The 16,960-nt window shown below is 45.8% G+C and overlaps 1 protein-coding gene across 11 annotated transcripts in view; it reads left to right on the top strand.

Moving 5' to 3' along the window:
- Nucleotides 1-16,960, top strand: part of NFIA (nuclear factor I A) — a 371,189-nt gene that overhangs the window by 136,901 nt on the left and 217,328 nt on the right. The window lies entirely within an intron of this gene.

Raw genomic sequence — 16,960 nt, forward strand, 5'->3', positions numbered from 1 at the left:
GATCTCAGGGCGAAGAACTGAATGCAAAGTGGGGTGTTGAGACAGCTTTATTCATGGTGTGTTTTTCTGCGTCTACAGATTTAGTCTTGTGTGTGAGGTACAGATAATGAGCTGCATGAGCTTTGTAATAAACAGCGCGTCTGGTTAAATTACCGTCGGAATATTTTTGTCTTTAAAGCCAGTACATGTGTTACAAAATACCTTGTAATGCACTGAATGAACACGGATGAACCCCTGTGAAGGTATCAAAAGACAAGTTAGATAGTTACTACGTTTATTGTCAAGATGAACACTTACTGGAGATTTTAATACAGAAATACATTGTCAATCAGATTTCATCCTAAGGATATTCACTGAAATTCTTGTCTGATCGTTTTACCCAGTACGGCTTTAATTTGATATGGAAGGAAACAGCCAAATCCCTCCGTGATGCTAGAAACTTAGGGTAAAATTTAAATTTAATTCACTTTTTTTTTTTTTTTTTTTTTTTTTTTTTTTTTTTTTAGGCAGTGTAGTTTCAAGTAAATTAGAAGAATGAATTCTTTGTATCAGGATGCTTTTCTAAAGCACAGCTAGTGTAGTGATCCCTTGTAGGGAGAGATAGCCACTGCAATGCTTGTATTGTGTGATGACAAGGGCTTTTCCTGACGCGATGAGGACTTCATTTCAAATAGCCAACAAACCAATCTACATTTGCTTCTGTGTTAAAAAGTTAAAAGCAGTTGTTGCAGAGCTAGAAACTAAATCCTGCAGTGTTTTATTTAAAAACTCCACAAACAGCTTGCCTGGCTGTGGGGGGATCAACCCTGAGAGTAGGCAAACCCTCGCGAGTACAGCTTGGGTATTGCTGGAACAGTTGGAAAAAATTCAGGGCAGTCGGGTAAGAAGCGGGATTTTTGTGGTCAAGATGTGTGCTTGTTTTTTTTTTTCTTTTTTTTTTCTTTTTTTTTTTCTCCTATAGAGGACTTCGGCTTCAACAGCTCTGATTTGGGTTCTCCCTAGGCAGATGCAGTTATAAACACCCAGCTGGGGAGCTTAGTGTTGTTTGGGGATGGACACCCACACCTCAAAAGTGCATCCTCGAGGCGTCTGCTCTTTCCAGTATCAGTATGTGAGCATGATGTATAGGTGAAGCAATCCACTCAAAGCCTGCTTTAAACAGGGACACAGTTTCATTTTCTGGTCAAAGGCTAGAGCTCAAAATCACGATGGAGATTTGAGAGTGAACCGGTTGTTTTCTGCATGCACGGCCTTTAGTAATAAACCCATCTATAAAAAAAGTGAAGTTTTGTGTCCCAACTGCATGCAGGCCAGGACACGAAGCCCCAGGAGGGGGACAGCACGAGCAGAGGTCCCCGTCCCGGCGCTAGGCTTGGTTCTCTGTCCTCGTGCCAGCGAGGAGTTCCCAGACGAGCTTCGTGCGGGCTCGTCGCCCTTGCTGGGACCTCTCTGCATGCAGGGCTGGGACCTGAGGACAATTTGGCTGGGTGCAGGGAAGCTGCCGGAGCCAGCGGTGCAGAGTCAGGAGTCACGGGGCGTCGGGAAAGGGTGGAAGGAGTGGGAGTCCGAAAGGAAAGCGGGACGTTTGCGCGCGCCGCTCTGCAGTCCGGGGTGGCGGTACCTCCGGGTTGGAAAGTCTGCTTCGAGCGCCTCAGGAAACTTTCTGTGGTCGCACAAGCAATACTTAACGTTAAGAATATTTCCTCGGTAAAAGGGGTGAAGGATTTCCCAGGCCGCCTCGGCTGTGTTTCCACACAAGCTTTGTTTGCCGTAGCAACTTTTCAAGGGAACTTTTCAGCTCCGCGCTGGACGCACGGGGGCCGCCTGCGCGGCTCTCGGATGGGTCGATGGGCACGAAGGCATTTAACATTTTAATTGCCTTCCTATGCTGATTGCCGTGATGACCTGTTTGTTTGGATTATATCTCTTTTTCGTCTTTTTTTTTTTAAAAAAAAAAAAAAAAAGGAAAACAAAGGAAGTACAGTGCTGCGCACAGAACAGTTATTAAAAACAGTTGGGAAGCATATAAAAGGTACTGTTTGTGTGAGAAACGGGACAGCTGTGATGGTCTATTGGGAAAGTGTGTACAGATGGTGGTAGGGAGGGGAATGATGACTACATGGCTGATAAATGAAATACAAAAAGCATTAAATTGGTGATCTTTTTAAAGAGTACATTTTTGGTTAGCATTTTTGGTGCATCATTAGGGCTCTTTGTCTGCCTCTTATTTAGCCAGGAAGTGCGACGATCTTCACACATTTGTGGCTCTGATTTTGTTTACAAATAAGGAGTCTGTTTAATAAATTACATACCACGGAATTATTAAAGAAGATAATTAAGCGCAGGGTTTTCACTACGTTGGGCATGGTGCGGGATCGTCCCAAAGACCTCACAATACCACAAATGCGGTTGGGTGTGAATTAGTTACAGTCACACGTGGGATTTCCTGGAGCCTACACAGATTTCTTTGTTTTGCAAGAAGTGGGACCAGCGGCGCGAGCCGGGCTCAGGGAGCGAGGCTTCGGCGTTTCAAACCTTCAACCAAAGGCAAGGCTTTGCACGTTTTGCCTTGATTTTACAATGTTGGACAGTCCTGAAGGTGGTGGCACACGCAGTGACTGGTGCCTGGCCACAACGCCAGGTTTTTTTAAACTGGTCAGTGAAATAATCTCTGCCGGTGTTACATCCCTTTTCCTGCTGAAATAATTGCAGGTTTTCCCTTACACTTTCTCTCTCACCGTCCGGTACCGAGCTTCTCTGCTCATCACTCCTGGGTGCCATCAATGAGGAAAGCATTTTCCTTAATAACAAACAGCCTGCAGTAACGCCGTGCTTTCCCACAAACAAGCCCCGTGTCTGGCCACCCCTTGAGCCCCAGCGATGTGATTGTCCCTGCCGTTCCCCACGTGCTCGGGGTGCTGCAGACCCAAGCATCCAGTCCAGGGCTGATGGAGAGGGGCTGCCACAGCTCGGGGTGGACAGGGATGCAGGAGCTGTGCATGGTGTGCGGGACTGAAACACCTCCCCAGCGCCTTGCTGGTGAAACACCTTCCAATTTCATTTTATTTTACCTTTTTCCACCTGCACAGCCCTACCCTGGCAAATTCAAAGTGACAGCGGGAGGCCGGGGCCAGTGCCCGTGGGCAGAGCACCGGCAACCACAGCACTGGTGGGGGCACCCGGTGCTACCAAAAGGGGATTCAGGAAACCCTCATAAGAGGATCGTGCCCAAAGGGAATTTTTCCAAAGCCCTGTTGGCTGCAGGTTCATCTGCGCTCTCAATTTGGTCGATTTAAAAACCATCCAAAAGTTTAAGGCTGCTACTTCGGGGATTGTTTGCTCTCCTGACGTGCTATCACAAACACGTCTTGTTACCAGGCTTGATGAATGACACGTTTCAGCGTGGCTTTTTTTTTTTTTTGGGCCAAGTAAATTTTCTTTTGCATTTTCTTGAAATGTGGAAAAAAAGCAAGACTTAAAAAGGTTTAACGTGAAGAAAATGTATGACAACTTGATAGATTGCTTGGGACTTCAGTGCAGTAATCGTGCAAAGTAGGTTGTAATTTTTTTACAGATGCAATGTATTAAAAAGAACAATAGACAAAGAGACGTATAGCATGGGGCTGAAGAGACCGTCTTGGCCAACCTCTGCAAATTTGTTCCGTATTTCAATTATTTAATAGCACAAAAACATTTTTATTGCAGCACATTTTTATTGTGACACTGTACATTTTCTCAGCTGATCAGATCTCGAGTCATTTGCGTTTCTTTTCTACGTCTTGCCCCTAAGTTTACTTCACCTCTCTAAAACAGACCAGACCATTTCACGTGCTGTTCACGGTGAAGGGCCAACTTAGCGATACCTGGGCACGCACGAAATGCCTCGAGTTGACTCCTTCTAATAAATATTTTGTTTTTCACTAGTATGAACTCGTCCTCTCCTTTAGCTTCACTAAGTGCAGAAGTCCAGAAGGCCTCCTAAGGGTTGTGCTGGTGGGCACCACGGAGGCAGGAGCAACCAGTCGCTGCTGTAGGTGCTACTGCCGTACTTCTTGATGGTCCCGGCCCAGCTTCAGACCCGGCCTTGCTGCCAACAAAACAAGCTCCTCAGCCAGAGACGAGGACTTTCATTTTTCCCACTGCAGGGGACTCGGTCCTGCCCAGCAGAGGACCCCCAGCATCCTTTCGAGCCGCCCTGTCCCCTCCGGTGGCCCCGGTGGTGCTGCGCCCGCGAGCAGCCGACAGGAAGGGAACAATTAAAAGTGGAAAGCTATTAAGCAGTCAGGTTTTTATTATGCTTTAGTGTTTTGTTTAAGTCTGTTCTTAATTGGTTGATTAATGTAAGCGAAGTCCTTCTCTCCCCCACCATCTCTACAGATGGCAAATGGTAGGTCCCAACTGTCATTGTGCGCAAGAAAGGTTATGGTTCAAAGTCAGAGATACAGAGATACCACCATAATCAATCATAGGAACTTGTCTGGCTGTGCCCGGCCAGGCAAAAGTTAGGCCCGGTAGCAACATTCCCTCCAAACCCATGCAGGGGAATTTCTGTTCTTCGCTCCGTATTTAGGGGACACGCGTTCCTGCAAGCTTCCCGCGGCCACGTCCATTGCATCAGTCCGAGCGGAGCTGCGTGGCTACAGCGAGGGTCAGCACGGCGGTGGCTTCCCTTCTCCTGGGCATCTGCCTCGCTGGTGAGCTCTGGTCGGCATTGGGAGCCCGTGCCCAGCAGGAGCAGGAGCCCCGCTCACCGCAGCCTCGGGAGCTCCAGGCTCACGGGCTCTGAATCGCGCCCAGAAGGAATCAAAGCGTACCGCTTGCTTTAAAGAAATGCCTTCAAATGCGTATCTTTGAAACTTTTCTTTTTTTTAAACCTAAGAGGATGATTTATGAAGGCTAACTTCCTTCTCAGGATGAAGCTTAGAATTATGTTTCTGGTATTGATCCATAAAGAGGATTTGCATTTTATTCATACTATAAAAGTGCTTTTAATGGAGACATCGCGGTAATTGAATTTATACTGTGTGTAACTATCGAAGTATCTTTTTAATTATTTTATGTTATGTAATACAATAACTAAACCTAAAGCCTGTGAAAGGGGATGTCTGTACTCTGTCCTTAAGAGTAACATATATAGCTTTTAATATTCTAACAGTGGAATGCAGTTAAGGACATTCTTTATTTGAGAAAAAAAAAAAAAGGAGAGGGGGGAGAGAGAGAGAGGAGAAAGATTTCATTACATTCAGCACAGTATGAGACTAAGTCAAAGTAGTTTTGCTAATTAAATTCAATTGCTATCCATTAGACCAATGGAATGAGATGAATCTACCATATAGCTGACACAGCACAGGTATGCAATTTGGCTAAATGGCCATTTCTGAACTGCAGCACGCGTTTCTCTCTCTACTTGCTCATTTTTCGAGACTCACAATTTCTGCACAGAAAGAAGTTGAACAGCCACCGACACCTCTCGCTCGGGGAGCACGGCTACGTGTCTAAATGGGCAGTCTCACGGGGTGAGCAGGAGCCGCTGATCAATTTGGAAATGTACTGCAGTAAGCTTATAAAGCCTGAAGCTGGTGGGGAGATGGGTGGTGCTTTTTTTTTTTCTTTTTTTTTTCTTTTTTTTTCTTTTTTTTGCTTTTTTCCTGTGTTCATTCACAGATATTTCCTTTCTCTGCCCATCCAGCTGCATTTGTGAGGCTGCCGGCGGTGGGCTCCTCGGTTTCATGTAGGAACCCAGCGGCTGCTGTAGGAGCAGGTCCCTGTCAGGCTAGGAGTTACCAAAATGACTTGAAATTCAGTTAGTAGGGTAAGTGTGCCCGCGTTTTGGCATTACATGCTACTTTGGGAGATTCTGCATGTCAGACTGAGAAGTCTCCTACCCCAGTGAAATGACAAGAATACCACTCAAGCATTGGCTGAGACAAAATTTTGACAGCCAGCAAGCCTGTAATGCTGCTGAGTGCACAGATTTACACTTCCTGCCAAGATTAAAACGGGCTAAACCCAAAACGGGTATTAGGGATTGTCACTTTAAGAAGAAATAACACATTAGTGCGCTGCGCTGGTGCGAGAGCTGCGAGGATCCCTGGGACACTTTTGCTTCCTGGGATCTTGCAAAGCTCGTGTGTAGTGGTCAGCGTGGTCGGGAACGTGGCGGACTTGCAGAGTAGGCAATTAGGAAGTAAACTCAGAGAAACCTGGCTGAAAAATTTTGCACCTCCCCTCCTTCGGTGCCGGAGATCAAGTTCCAGTTTTGCCTCTCACCGGACAAAATCTCAGCGCGGTCCTGGGGGTTTGGTGTGAATAAAGTGTCCAGGCTGTGCCCCTGAACCTCTCTTTCTGCTTCTGATCAACTGTGACAGTGTATTTCCTTCCAGCTATCTCTGTAATTAGCGAAAGGAAAAACAGCTAAGCTGGGCTGAAAAAAGGCCCGGCAAAAAGCCTTCATTTAAGCCTCTCTCGCAACATGGTTTCCTTAAATTTTCTTCCAAGCACAATTGGTTATGCTTTTTATGATAAATCTTTGGGGTCGGGGTATTTGCTCAATGGAATCCAGACAAATAAACGTGAAGAAAAGCATCCTGCTTTAAAAGAAGGAAACAATTAAACCTCCTACTTTGTTATTTACAGTAACTACCTTTTTTTAACAATTGTAGAAGTTCAAATGAAAGTAGCAGTGTGAAGAGGGAAATGTGGGAACTTTCATTTGTCGAGACTTTGCATTTCTTCTGCTTTATAGCCATCAGAAAAGAGATTGTTGTGCATTCTATTAAATACTGCCAGTATGATTAATTTAAAGGGTTACATTTTATTGAACCCTGGTGTAGATGTTCTTTGTCAACTCACATTCACTGCTAGTTAGAGTGTGTGTCGCATTTATCAAAACTTTCTGGAGCCCCTCTCACCTCATTAGCATGTGAATCTCTATTGAGCAGTTAATGTCCGTTACAGCGAGAGTGCTCAATTCTTGTTTTCAATAAGCCAGTTGTAAAATGTCAGACTGTCACTTACAATATAAAAAAGCAAAAATGATGGTATTTGTAAAAATGTTATCACCTCATAAAAACAAATTGTAAAGACATGAAAGTGATCTTGGTATGCTTTGCTTTCAGAAGTGAGTTAGTACAGCTGCTTTAAATACCAGTTGTCTGGATTCCCACACTTTCCTACCAATGGAGAGGTTTACACAAGCATAATTTAAGTTACAATTACCCTAATTAACATCTCATTTGCATAAATTGTTGAAGTCAAAACAACAAAGAATTGCTTAAGAAGCTTAACCCTATTTGTCCAAAATAAAGAGATGAGTTTTCACTTTGCAATCAAAATTGGCAGGTTCATTATGTCCGAGCTAGAATACAAACTTGAGTTATACTATTAATTAATACTTTACATTTTTATGATCGGGCTGCGCTACTCCTCTTTGCGAGGTGCAGGATTTCAAAACATCCTCTCCTTGGTACCAGGGATGCCGGGCTGTCAGGTGGGGAGTCCCCAGCACTCGTGCAATTAGCAAAACCCGTCTCGGCTGCTGAAAGCCGTGTCCCTCGTCCCTCTCCTTTGTGCAGACCCTGGGTCCGTGCTGGGGAGGAGGGAGAGTCGCATCCAGTGCTGTCTGAAAGCTCAGCTCCTTGGAAAGAGGGCTTGGAAAGCGATGGAAGGAGGCCAAGGGACGGCGGTGACAATGTCAACGGGAGGCAGAGAGAGCCTCTGTCCTCCCTTGGCAGAGCTGCCCGGTCCCTGGGGGTTTTCAAAGTGCTGAAGGCCAACAGCAAATTTTGACTCTTTTCTTGGAATACAGAAAACCATAAAAAGATAACTGCAAGATAAAGTTTTGATACTTTTTTTAAATTATTTTCTAGTAAACTAGTAAGTAAACTAGTAAGTAAACTTCTGTTTATGGTTTTGGGGCATTGCTATAGGAACTTTGGGTGCTTGTTGGAAAGTTCTGGTCCCGTGCTCCGACCCGTCCTGTTTGAACGTCTGACTCCTGGTAGCTGTGTGCTACAGGCAAAGCGGATTGTTAGGGCTTAATCCAAAGCTGCCGAAGACAAAGGGAGATTTTCCCTCAGACACTTACTGCCCTGGGTAGATTAAAACTGTTCCGCTGGCAAGTCCCGCTACTTTTCTATACCCATTAACCGTTTGCTGCAAAAAAAGACCATTTACATCTGCGGGGACGGCTGTGGGCGATGCCGAGCGAGCGATGCTCGCAGTGGCTGTGCCAGTGCTCGGGGATTTTAGCAGGGACAAGGAAAGCGGAGCGCGATGGGACGCGGCGGAGTTCATTAGCCCGCGGGGACGGGGACGCGCAGCGGGATGCCGCTGCGTGCGGGTGGCGCGGGGTTTTGATCAGCTGTCAGGTGCCCGTCTGCCACCGCTAATGAAAGCGTTCCCAGACGCCGGGGCCATATTTTCCTTTCCTGTATTATCTCGTTGCAGCTTCATTAGCTAAGTCAGAGTGAATGTGCATTAGCCCAATAAAACTCTTCCCGGATCCCCGTGATTTAACGTCCCCTCCAATCAGTGCCCTCTGGATGGAGATTATCAGCCGGCGCCTGGACGCGGGTGCGGATCGATTGAAGCGCGCCGGAGCGAAGCGGGGTGCGCGCCGCGCTCGGTTTTAACTCCAGGCTGAGCCTGCGCCGAGAAGCTTTGCAAAGCAAAGATCACAGTGAACTTGTAATCATAAAACAGCTGAACCAAAGATGAATCTCGCCTACCGGTTTTGCATATTTCTTTTTTAAAGATTGCATTATAATTGAGCGGTTGACTTTCGCGTTGCGCTCTTTTTTATGAGCCAGTGATTACACAGTATACAGCGCTTACGCTCTGAACATGAATGAATCTGCCAGTTCTACTACAGTACTCTTTATAAAATAACAAGGCTTACCAGGTGGCAAGAATTGCATAATTGAATTGGACTGAATCCTGGTTTTCCCAACCCAGAGCGGTTACACTTAGAAGTAAATTACAATTAAAAGAGACAGAATGTTTCCATTGTATTAAGAATCCTTAATAGCAAACTTTTCATCCATAAGGCTCTGTTCTCTTCCTGAAGCGTGAGAGAAATTGCTGTATGTGTCTAACTACCATTAACACTAATGGGAGCAACGTACATAAATCCCCGCACGACGAAGGCAGAACAGACCCCAGATGCCTTTAAAGAGGAAAGTGCTTGTAGGGGATGAATAGAAGCACACGAGTCTGTTGGTCCCTGTAACAGCTGCTCTGAAAATGTGCGAGGTCTAAATTTGAGGTGTGGGGTTTTTGGTGAGTCTTCTTTAGCATCGCTCAGGGTCGTTTTGAGACCAGCCCTCTCCTCCTTCGTCTGGGCCCTGTCCTCAGGGTGCAGAAGGAAGCAGATCCCGAAGCGGAGGGAAGGATGCTGGGGACAGGCTGAATCCCACTAAAACCACTATTCATTTTAGGCCTTTAGAAAGTTTCAAAAAAAAAAAAAAAGCCCGGGACCGTTTGCCAAGAGTACCCAAGCTCCTCAAGTTTTGCTCACCACTTCCTACCCGTCAGAGCTGGGGATATTGAGAACATCTGTCTGCAGATGTGACAAGAAGAAGAGCGTGTGCCTCCTTCCCCTCCCTTCCAGAGGGCCTTTGGGGTTCCCTGCCTCTTTGTTTCTTACCCTCTGTGTCCCCGGGAAGCCTGTCAAGCAATCCTCACCCAGCCACACAGTTGGGGCAGCAAGGAGAGCACTTCCTTCACCCGTCCCAAATGGCTGGGGTCCAGCACCCCTATCCCAGCCGTGCCCTGGCCATTCGGGCATGGGCATCCTTCTGCCATGCACAGTTCCCTCTGAGAAGAGAAGATGTAGATGCAAGCCTCCTTTTTATTCAAGATCCCTTTCCTCCTGAACTTTCTGATCTGCTCTTGATGGCGAAGCAATGCACTGTCACCTTGCCATTAGGGCTAGGTAATTAATAGCTGCATAATAGAAGTGAAAGCAGTTGCTCAGCAAAATGAATGATGTGCGCTGCAAGGGAAAGCACTAGAAAGTAAAGCAGAGCTGGGAAGTATTTAGCGGGGGGGAATTTCTGCTTGCCCTTCATTAGGAGAAGCTCTGAGGAAATGTAAAGCGCGATCGCATTAATCAGAAGAACTGGCATCACGCTATATTCTTCTTCGTTATTTGGCATAAATTGCAGGGCATTAAATGATTTAAATTATGCTTATACCTGCCATAATTTTTTGCTGATATTTAATGAATACTGGGACTTGTCTTGGAGCATTGGTCACGCGCTGACAGGTAAAGGCTGGGTGCAACTTCTTCTGTTCTTGCATGGGCTCCCAGCATGGACAGTGAGAAGAGGACAAGTTTTGAGTGAATTTGTTACAATCGAGGCTCTAAAAAGAAAAATGCATTGTGGGCCTGCCTGCTTTTCTTCTTCCTTTTCTTCCTGCCTTCCTTCCTTCCTTGCTTCCTTCCTCCCTTCCTTATTTTGCCTGTAAATTTTCACAGAGCACGTGTTTGTTTCATCCATCACTCATTGTCAGAGGTCACTAAAAGCCGTTGCAGGTGTCTGTATCTCGCACCCACCCCTGCCTCATGCTTGTCCTGTAGCTCGTGTTTTTGCAGATGACCCCAGCCCTGTGAAGGACCAGGCAGCTCTTACTGCACCCCTGCTGTTGTCGTGAAATGGCCCCAAAATGCCTGCGACCAGTCAAAGAACAGCTGTGTTTCTGTAAGGACTACTTTGAACAAGTTGCAATCATTTCTTTTTCTGACTTTTTAGAAGCCCTGACTGACACGAGCGTATATAATGTCAGGAATACCTTTATATGATTTTGTCTGTCCTGGTACTGTAGTGTAATTAGCAGATTCAGACTTGTTCCTGCTCTTTCCAAATGCAATTCTTCCTGGGGAAAGAAATTAAACCGAGGGATGATGTAGGTTTTTGCAGCCAGTCAGATGAAAGTAAGTGGTGGTTACAATTATTCAAAAGTACTTGGAAAAGTATTGAATATGGTAATCCTTGATAGGAGAAAGCACTGGGCTGGTTAAAGCACGTGGCTGGAAATGTGCAGAGGTTGGTTCCCCTTCCAGCTCTGCCACAGTCTTTGTGGCCTTGGGCAAATTATTTAACTGGTTCTGTAATAGCAGAGTTCGTCAAGAATAAAAGTGGGAGTGCCTCTGTTCCTTTTTGTTCTCTTTATTTGCCTGGCTAAGATTTTAAACTGTGCAGCACACAGACCTGCGTCGTGTATTTGCACAGCCCAGCTGCAGCACAGACCACGGCGCAGTTATCAGTCTGCTTCAGACCACGTATCAGAGGTGCAGGAACTTAATTAAATGTAGCAAAACTGTAAAACCGGTATGCTCAAAAACGAACGTGAATGACACGCACTCCTCCACTGCCCATCTGCTCAGATGGACTTTGTGCACCGGGATAATGCCGTCCTTGTTCCCCTTAACCTTCCCCGCTCGCACATCAGCATTGTCTGTGGTAAACAGGGCTGGAGCCGTTCCTCTTGGTGTTGCCACATACACCTGCAAAAAATTAAGAGATTTCTAATGCCTTTTGCCTCTGACACGTCCCTTTAGAAAGGAAGTCTATTAAAAGTCGTGGAAGAAGGATAATTTTTCAGGGCTGAGTGGTAGGATCCAGCCCCGTTGTTTTATCAATCCCACATTGCCGGGTTTAAGAAACGGTCTGAAGCTTTGCTCTCCACTGGCACATGCATCAAAAGTCACCACAGGACTTTTTATTAAAAATGTTGGCTTCACACAACCCAGAGCTCTTTCAGAGCTTTGAAAAGTTAAAAAATCAATGATAAAGGCCTTTTTTTTTTTTTTTTTCTTTGGCATGTGTATTTGTAGTCTCTGCTCAAAATCAGGTGCAGCGCACAACTGGCGAACGGCCCTTGGTCCGTAGCATGTAGTTGCTTGTGTGTCTTGTACCAAATCTGAAAGGCAAATGTAAAGGAGGCAAATAAATAAAATAAGGGGTTAGCACGCAGAGTAGGAGGAAAGGGTTCAGCTCGTGTGCAGCGTCGGGTGCGAAGCTGTTGTCTGGCCCTGCAGCATGAGGATAGCAGCACCCAGGGCTTGTTCATCCTAAAAGATGGATGTGGGACAGTGACAAGCATGGTATGGTGCAAGAGAGAGACTCAGCAAGGAGGATCCGTGGTGGGACAGTCCCGGGGACCTCAGTGGGGTGGGACTGGTTGTTTTTTCTTTGGTTTCAGAATTTCTCATGCACCCCTAGAGCCCTCGGCTGTGCCATTTTCTGTGTTCCCACAGGGCTGCAGACACCTCATTTTGCCTCAGGTACTGTCCCCACAGCACACCCTGAGCAGTTATTGCTTTAAGAGGAAAGAAAAGCAGATTAAGAGGAAAGAAAAGCAGCCTGTTAGGAACAGCTAGACTTGGAAAATGGCGCGTGGAGCAAGTGGGTTTCCTGGGAAATCCATCGAAGAAACACCTAGCTTGGGATTTTGCGGTTTTATTTAAAGTGAAAAGCAAGAGAGGTCTTCTCCTTCTGGATCCATTTTCACGTCCTTATTAACTAACACTTCCCAGCAGCGAGTGCTGCTTGGTGTGAGGAACCTCCCCATAAGAGTAATGCAGTTCTCACAAGCCAAAGAATTTGCATGTCCAAAAGGGATGCGTGTCATAAATAGACTGTTTACAGTAGACTTAAATTATATGATGAGCCATATAACAGCAGTGAATATATCATATCGCAAGCCCCTGCCAACCATGCATGACTACTATTTGCTTCTCCTCAGGCGGTAAACAAAGTTTTCAGCTGACCTACTGTTTAGGAGAAGTGCACTGAAACAGAGATAAGCAATGTCGCTCGTAATGCTGTAGTGGAATAAAATCTGGCATAAATTTGCCTAGAAAGTAGAAGGAATGCATGAAATATTATTTCTTAGTTCACATACGACTTTCCTGCCAGCACGACATGTAATATTGCATCGCTAATAAAAGGGAGTTTATTCCTGCTTCTGGAAGAGAGCACCACTTGAACGGCATTGCAGCAGGGAAGGGGTTCGTGTTCTGCTCGGGCGGCTAGCACAACGTATATCATCTGAATATCAAATTATTGAAGGTAAAACATGAATTAAATATTTGAAAATGAAGACCAGAAGGAGCACGAGAGGTTTAAGAAGTGCCCCGTGCAGTATTGAAATGCCCCGGGGTTCCTGCTGAGCTCAGCAGCTCTCCGAGCAGCCCTTCCCTAGCTCAGGTTCAGCGGTTTAACGTCGAGGGAGAAAGGCACATCTGGGTTCCCAGGGCAGATCTCCACATCACCTACGGTTACAAATGGGCTGCTAGGGGGTTTGTATATTGGTATAACACACCTCGGACTAATCCAGTGCCTAATGGGAACGTTGTGCATGGCAGCTGGTTGTTTGTTTGTCCGCCTGCTCCTAGCCTCTCTCTTACCCTATTTATATACGCACACATGCAAAAAATATGAGAGTTAAAGAAAAATGTCAACCATATGTAACATACATGGAGATTAGTGACAGTAACAGTGAATTCATTGTGGTTTTGGCAGTCAGGACACCATACAGGCCATATTTTAGAGTTTTAGACAAATCCACATGTATTCCAGAGATTGCTGTGGATTTTCAATATGTGTGGCTCATTAGATACGCAATCTGCCTGCTATTCTCTCCTGTCACACAAAGCTGATGGCAGCAAACTGGCATCTTGGAGATGTTGGTAGCGCTACAGATTTTAGCATTAATGCCAGACTTGGGCATCCTGGAGCTGTGCGCTCTTCTGCGGTGCGAGGGGTGTGTGCCCACGACGCCTCCCGTTGGGGGGATTGCTGACAAGTAGGCAGGAGAGGGCTGGTGTTGGTGCTTTCAAGCAAAATACAACAATTAAAGTTCAGCTTCTGTCCCTGCTCACTGGTCTTAAAGAAATTGTAAGCAGCTAGCCAGCCCTAAGCTCAATTTTTTCTGAGTCTGTTGTGTCACCAAAGCAGAATGAAAAGTTACAGCTTTGTGTATTGTTTTTCTTTTATCACAGCTTTAAAATTCTTTGTTGGAGGGTTATAAATAAGCATACGAGATAAACTCTTCTCAGATTCCTAATTTTCCATTTAAATCTTAGCAGCTCCATATCCCTGTGAATATGTCTGTATAGAGCAATTGCTACCAGCAAAAATCTAATAATCACATATAAAATATACACGAGGCAAGAGTTAATTTTATATAAAAGTATCAAACTCTCGCTTAAAACTGTTTGAGTTCAAGCAAGGCTACGCTGAATGCGGGGCCGAGTGCTTAAATATAGGTGAAGGAAATTCTGGTCTGCTAATTTCAGCAGAATGTTTAAAACAAAGTGTTACTGTTTAATCTGGGCACATGATGGGTGAATGAATGTTTGAATGAAATGACATAATTGTTGGTTAGCCTGTATAATTTGGAGAGCGTTTGCACAAGTTTAACTCTCTCTGGATGCAGGGCATCCTCAATGTGGGTACGGGAGTGCCTTCCCTAAAGGCAGGGTATGGTGAAATCCCTTCTCCCATTGCATTTAACAACCTTTTGAGCAATGGGCTGCGGCCGAGGCTGGCTTAGCAGCGCGCTTCAGTTCAAGAGTGTTATCCTTAACCCCTCTCCTCACGTTGTATATGATATTTAATGCGTCATCTTTGTTTTAAACAAACAATACACAAGCTGTTGCTGGCAGTGGTGGGAAGCTGGTGGTCCATCTGGAAAGCAGGGAGATAGATGAGGGGGGAAAAGAGAATGAAAACTGTTTAGGGGTGTATTTGCATGTGTAAAACCCTGGAATGGGAGCAGAGTATTTAGTAGCTTTTTAAAAAGCAGTTTGAAGACAGGGAAGATTCTTTGTCTGTGGAGGAGTCTATCAATAATAGACATTATTTGCTTAATACAAATGTGGATTTTGATTAAAAAAAAAAAAAAAAAAAAAAGCTCTGGGCCCCATACCTTTAAAAAAGTTGTTTATTCATTATTTCTGCTGTATTAAATCCGTTCACTCTAAAATTAACCATTTTTCCCTGACAAAAGTTCAGAATGGTATAAAATTAACCAATAATATAGCTTATTAATTAAACCAGTGGCAAAATAGCTATTTCAGCTTAACTGTCTCCACAGGATGGTTACAAGTCGGGTTTCTGGCTGATTGCTTCTGTCATTCCCAAAGACGGAGCACCCCACCTCAGTTTACCACTGCCCAGCGTGCATCCAATATGCCATTTAAAACCTTGATTATAACCAGAGAGAGTTCATTGAAACCAGAATAAGTTACAAAATAATTAATCTTCCCTGCCATCTTGGATCCCCTCTCTCCAGCATCCAGCCAGATGTTTCGTATTCGCTGTACGCACGGCGCGCTGTAATCCTGGTATTTACACAGCTCGCGTTTTTTCCTCCGTCATTAGCACTCTGCTTCGAGGTTACACATTTTGCCTTTGCTTAGGAGATCACAGTCGCTGCTAAATGGTTCCTGGAGGACAGGTCAGCGCGGTATGAATGGCTCTTTCAGCGCAAGTATATTTACAAATTAAACTCCTTTTTGCATGCAGCAGAGTTTTGCTGCTGCACTCGGGGTCGGGCTGAGCAGTGGACAGGCATCGGGGCTCTGCACCGAGCTTTCCCTGCAGCAGCGAGGAGCCTCCCCTCCATTTCGGTGCTGCCAGGCCTGGAGATGATCTATCGAGCAGGTGTTTGTAATTTAGGGTTCACTGCTGTTCCTGTGGAAATCAGTGGAAAAAAGGGACGGCGACGGTTGAGAACAAAGTGAAAAGGCAGCACGAACAAGGCTGGCATTATCCGCGCGGCTTCCAGCCCTAGATGCGCTGTGAGCCTGCGCTGTGCGTTTTGTAGAGAGCTGCATCTTCCACTGTTGAAAAGGACTTCAGTAAATGAACAGGCAAAAGACCTGAGCGAGGAAGTTTGAAAAAAAAAATAAATATATATATATATATATATAAAACCTAATTGGGGCTCAGCGAGCAATCTGACATCGCTGCAAATCCTGCTCAGAAATATATGTGCTCTGCTTTAATGACAGCACATAGAGTACTGCTGAGATAGTGGAAAATTTTACAGGGAGTTTTGCTTAAGGAATGGCTTTAACTCAAGTTACCTGTAGAGTACAGTGTCATATGGAAACACTTAGGGAGCTGTGGAAAACTTTCTGAAATACAGTGGAATTTATCTAGCAAAGCATTTCGCGTACGAGGAAGGAATATGGATTACAATGGAGTCAGTAAGGAGCGGGCTGCTGAGGCTTGGAGGAGGCCGCTCGCAGCACTGCTGCTGCAGATGAAAAGTACATATGTAACCGGGGGGGGACTCCGGCATGTCCACGTCTGGTATACATTTATACTATTTGCCATGCACGTAACCTTGTTATATAAAACAGAGCCCAATAACCTCAAAAAGACGGACGGTAAAAGAAAGAAAGGTGCAGGGAAGCGGATCTGCTCCCAGCCTTGCAGGCCCGGGAGCGGAGGGGCCCGTGCTGCCCGCAACACCCGGGGGTGAGGGCCTGACCTGCAGCTCGGGCCCGGGGGGCTGGGGTGCGAAGCTGTGAGGAATGAAGCTGGGGAAGGAGCTTAAAAAGACAAAAAGGGGCAGCTTTGGCTGGAAACAGAGTGAACGAAGAGCCGCTTGGCCGTGAGGCGCGGTGCGCTGGGTGCACAGGCCCCGCAGCGCCCTGAGGGGCCTCAGCAGGCCGGGGGGAGAAGGCTGGGGGGAGAGCGAGGGTTTTTTGAGTGTGTTTCGTTAGATATTTGCTCCCTAAATGCTCATGGCACTGGTCGCCAGAGCATCTGGGCACTTCACAATAATTAAAACTGACAAATCCATAAACAGTAAACAACAGGCTACCCACTCGGGCAGCCAAAAACCCACTACTGCATAAGCTCAATAGCTGCACCCATCTGCCAAATAAAGCCCTCGCCGCCGCCTCTCGCCCACGAGGGCCAGGGCAGAGCCAGTGCCT

This window comes from Anas platyrhynchos, chromosome 8 (genome assembly GCF_047663525.1).
Source record: "Anas platyrhynchos isolate ZD024472 breed Pekin duck chromosome 8, IASCAAS_PekinDuck_T2T, whole genome shotgun sequence".
NCBI lineage: Eukaryota > Metazoa > Chordata > Aves > Anseriformes > Anatidae > Anas > Anas platyrhynchos.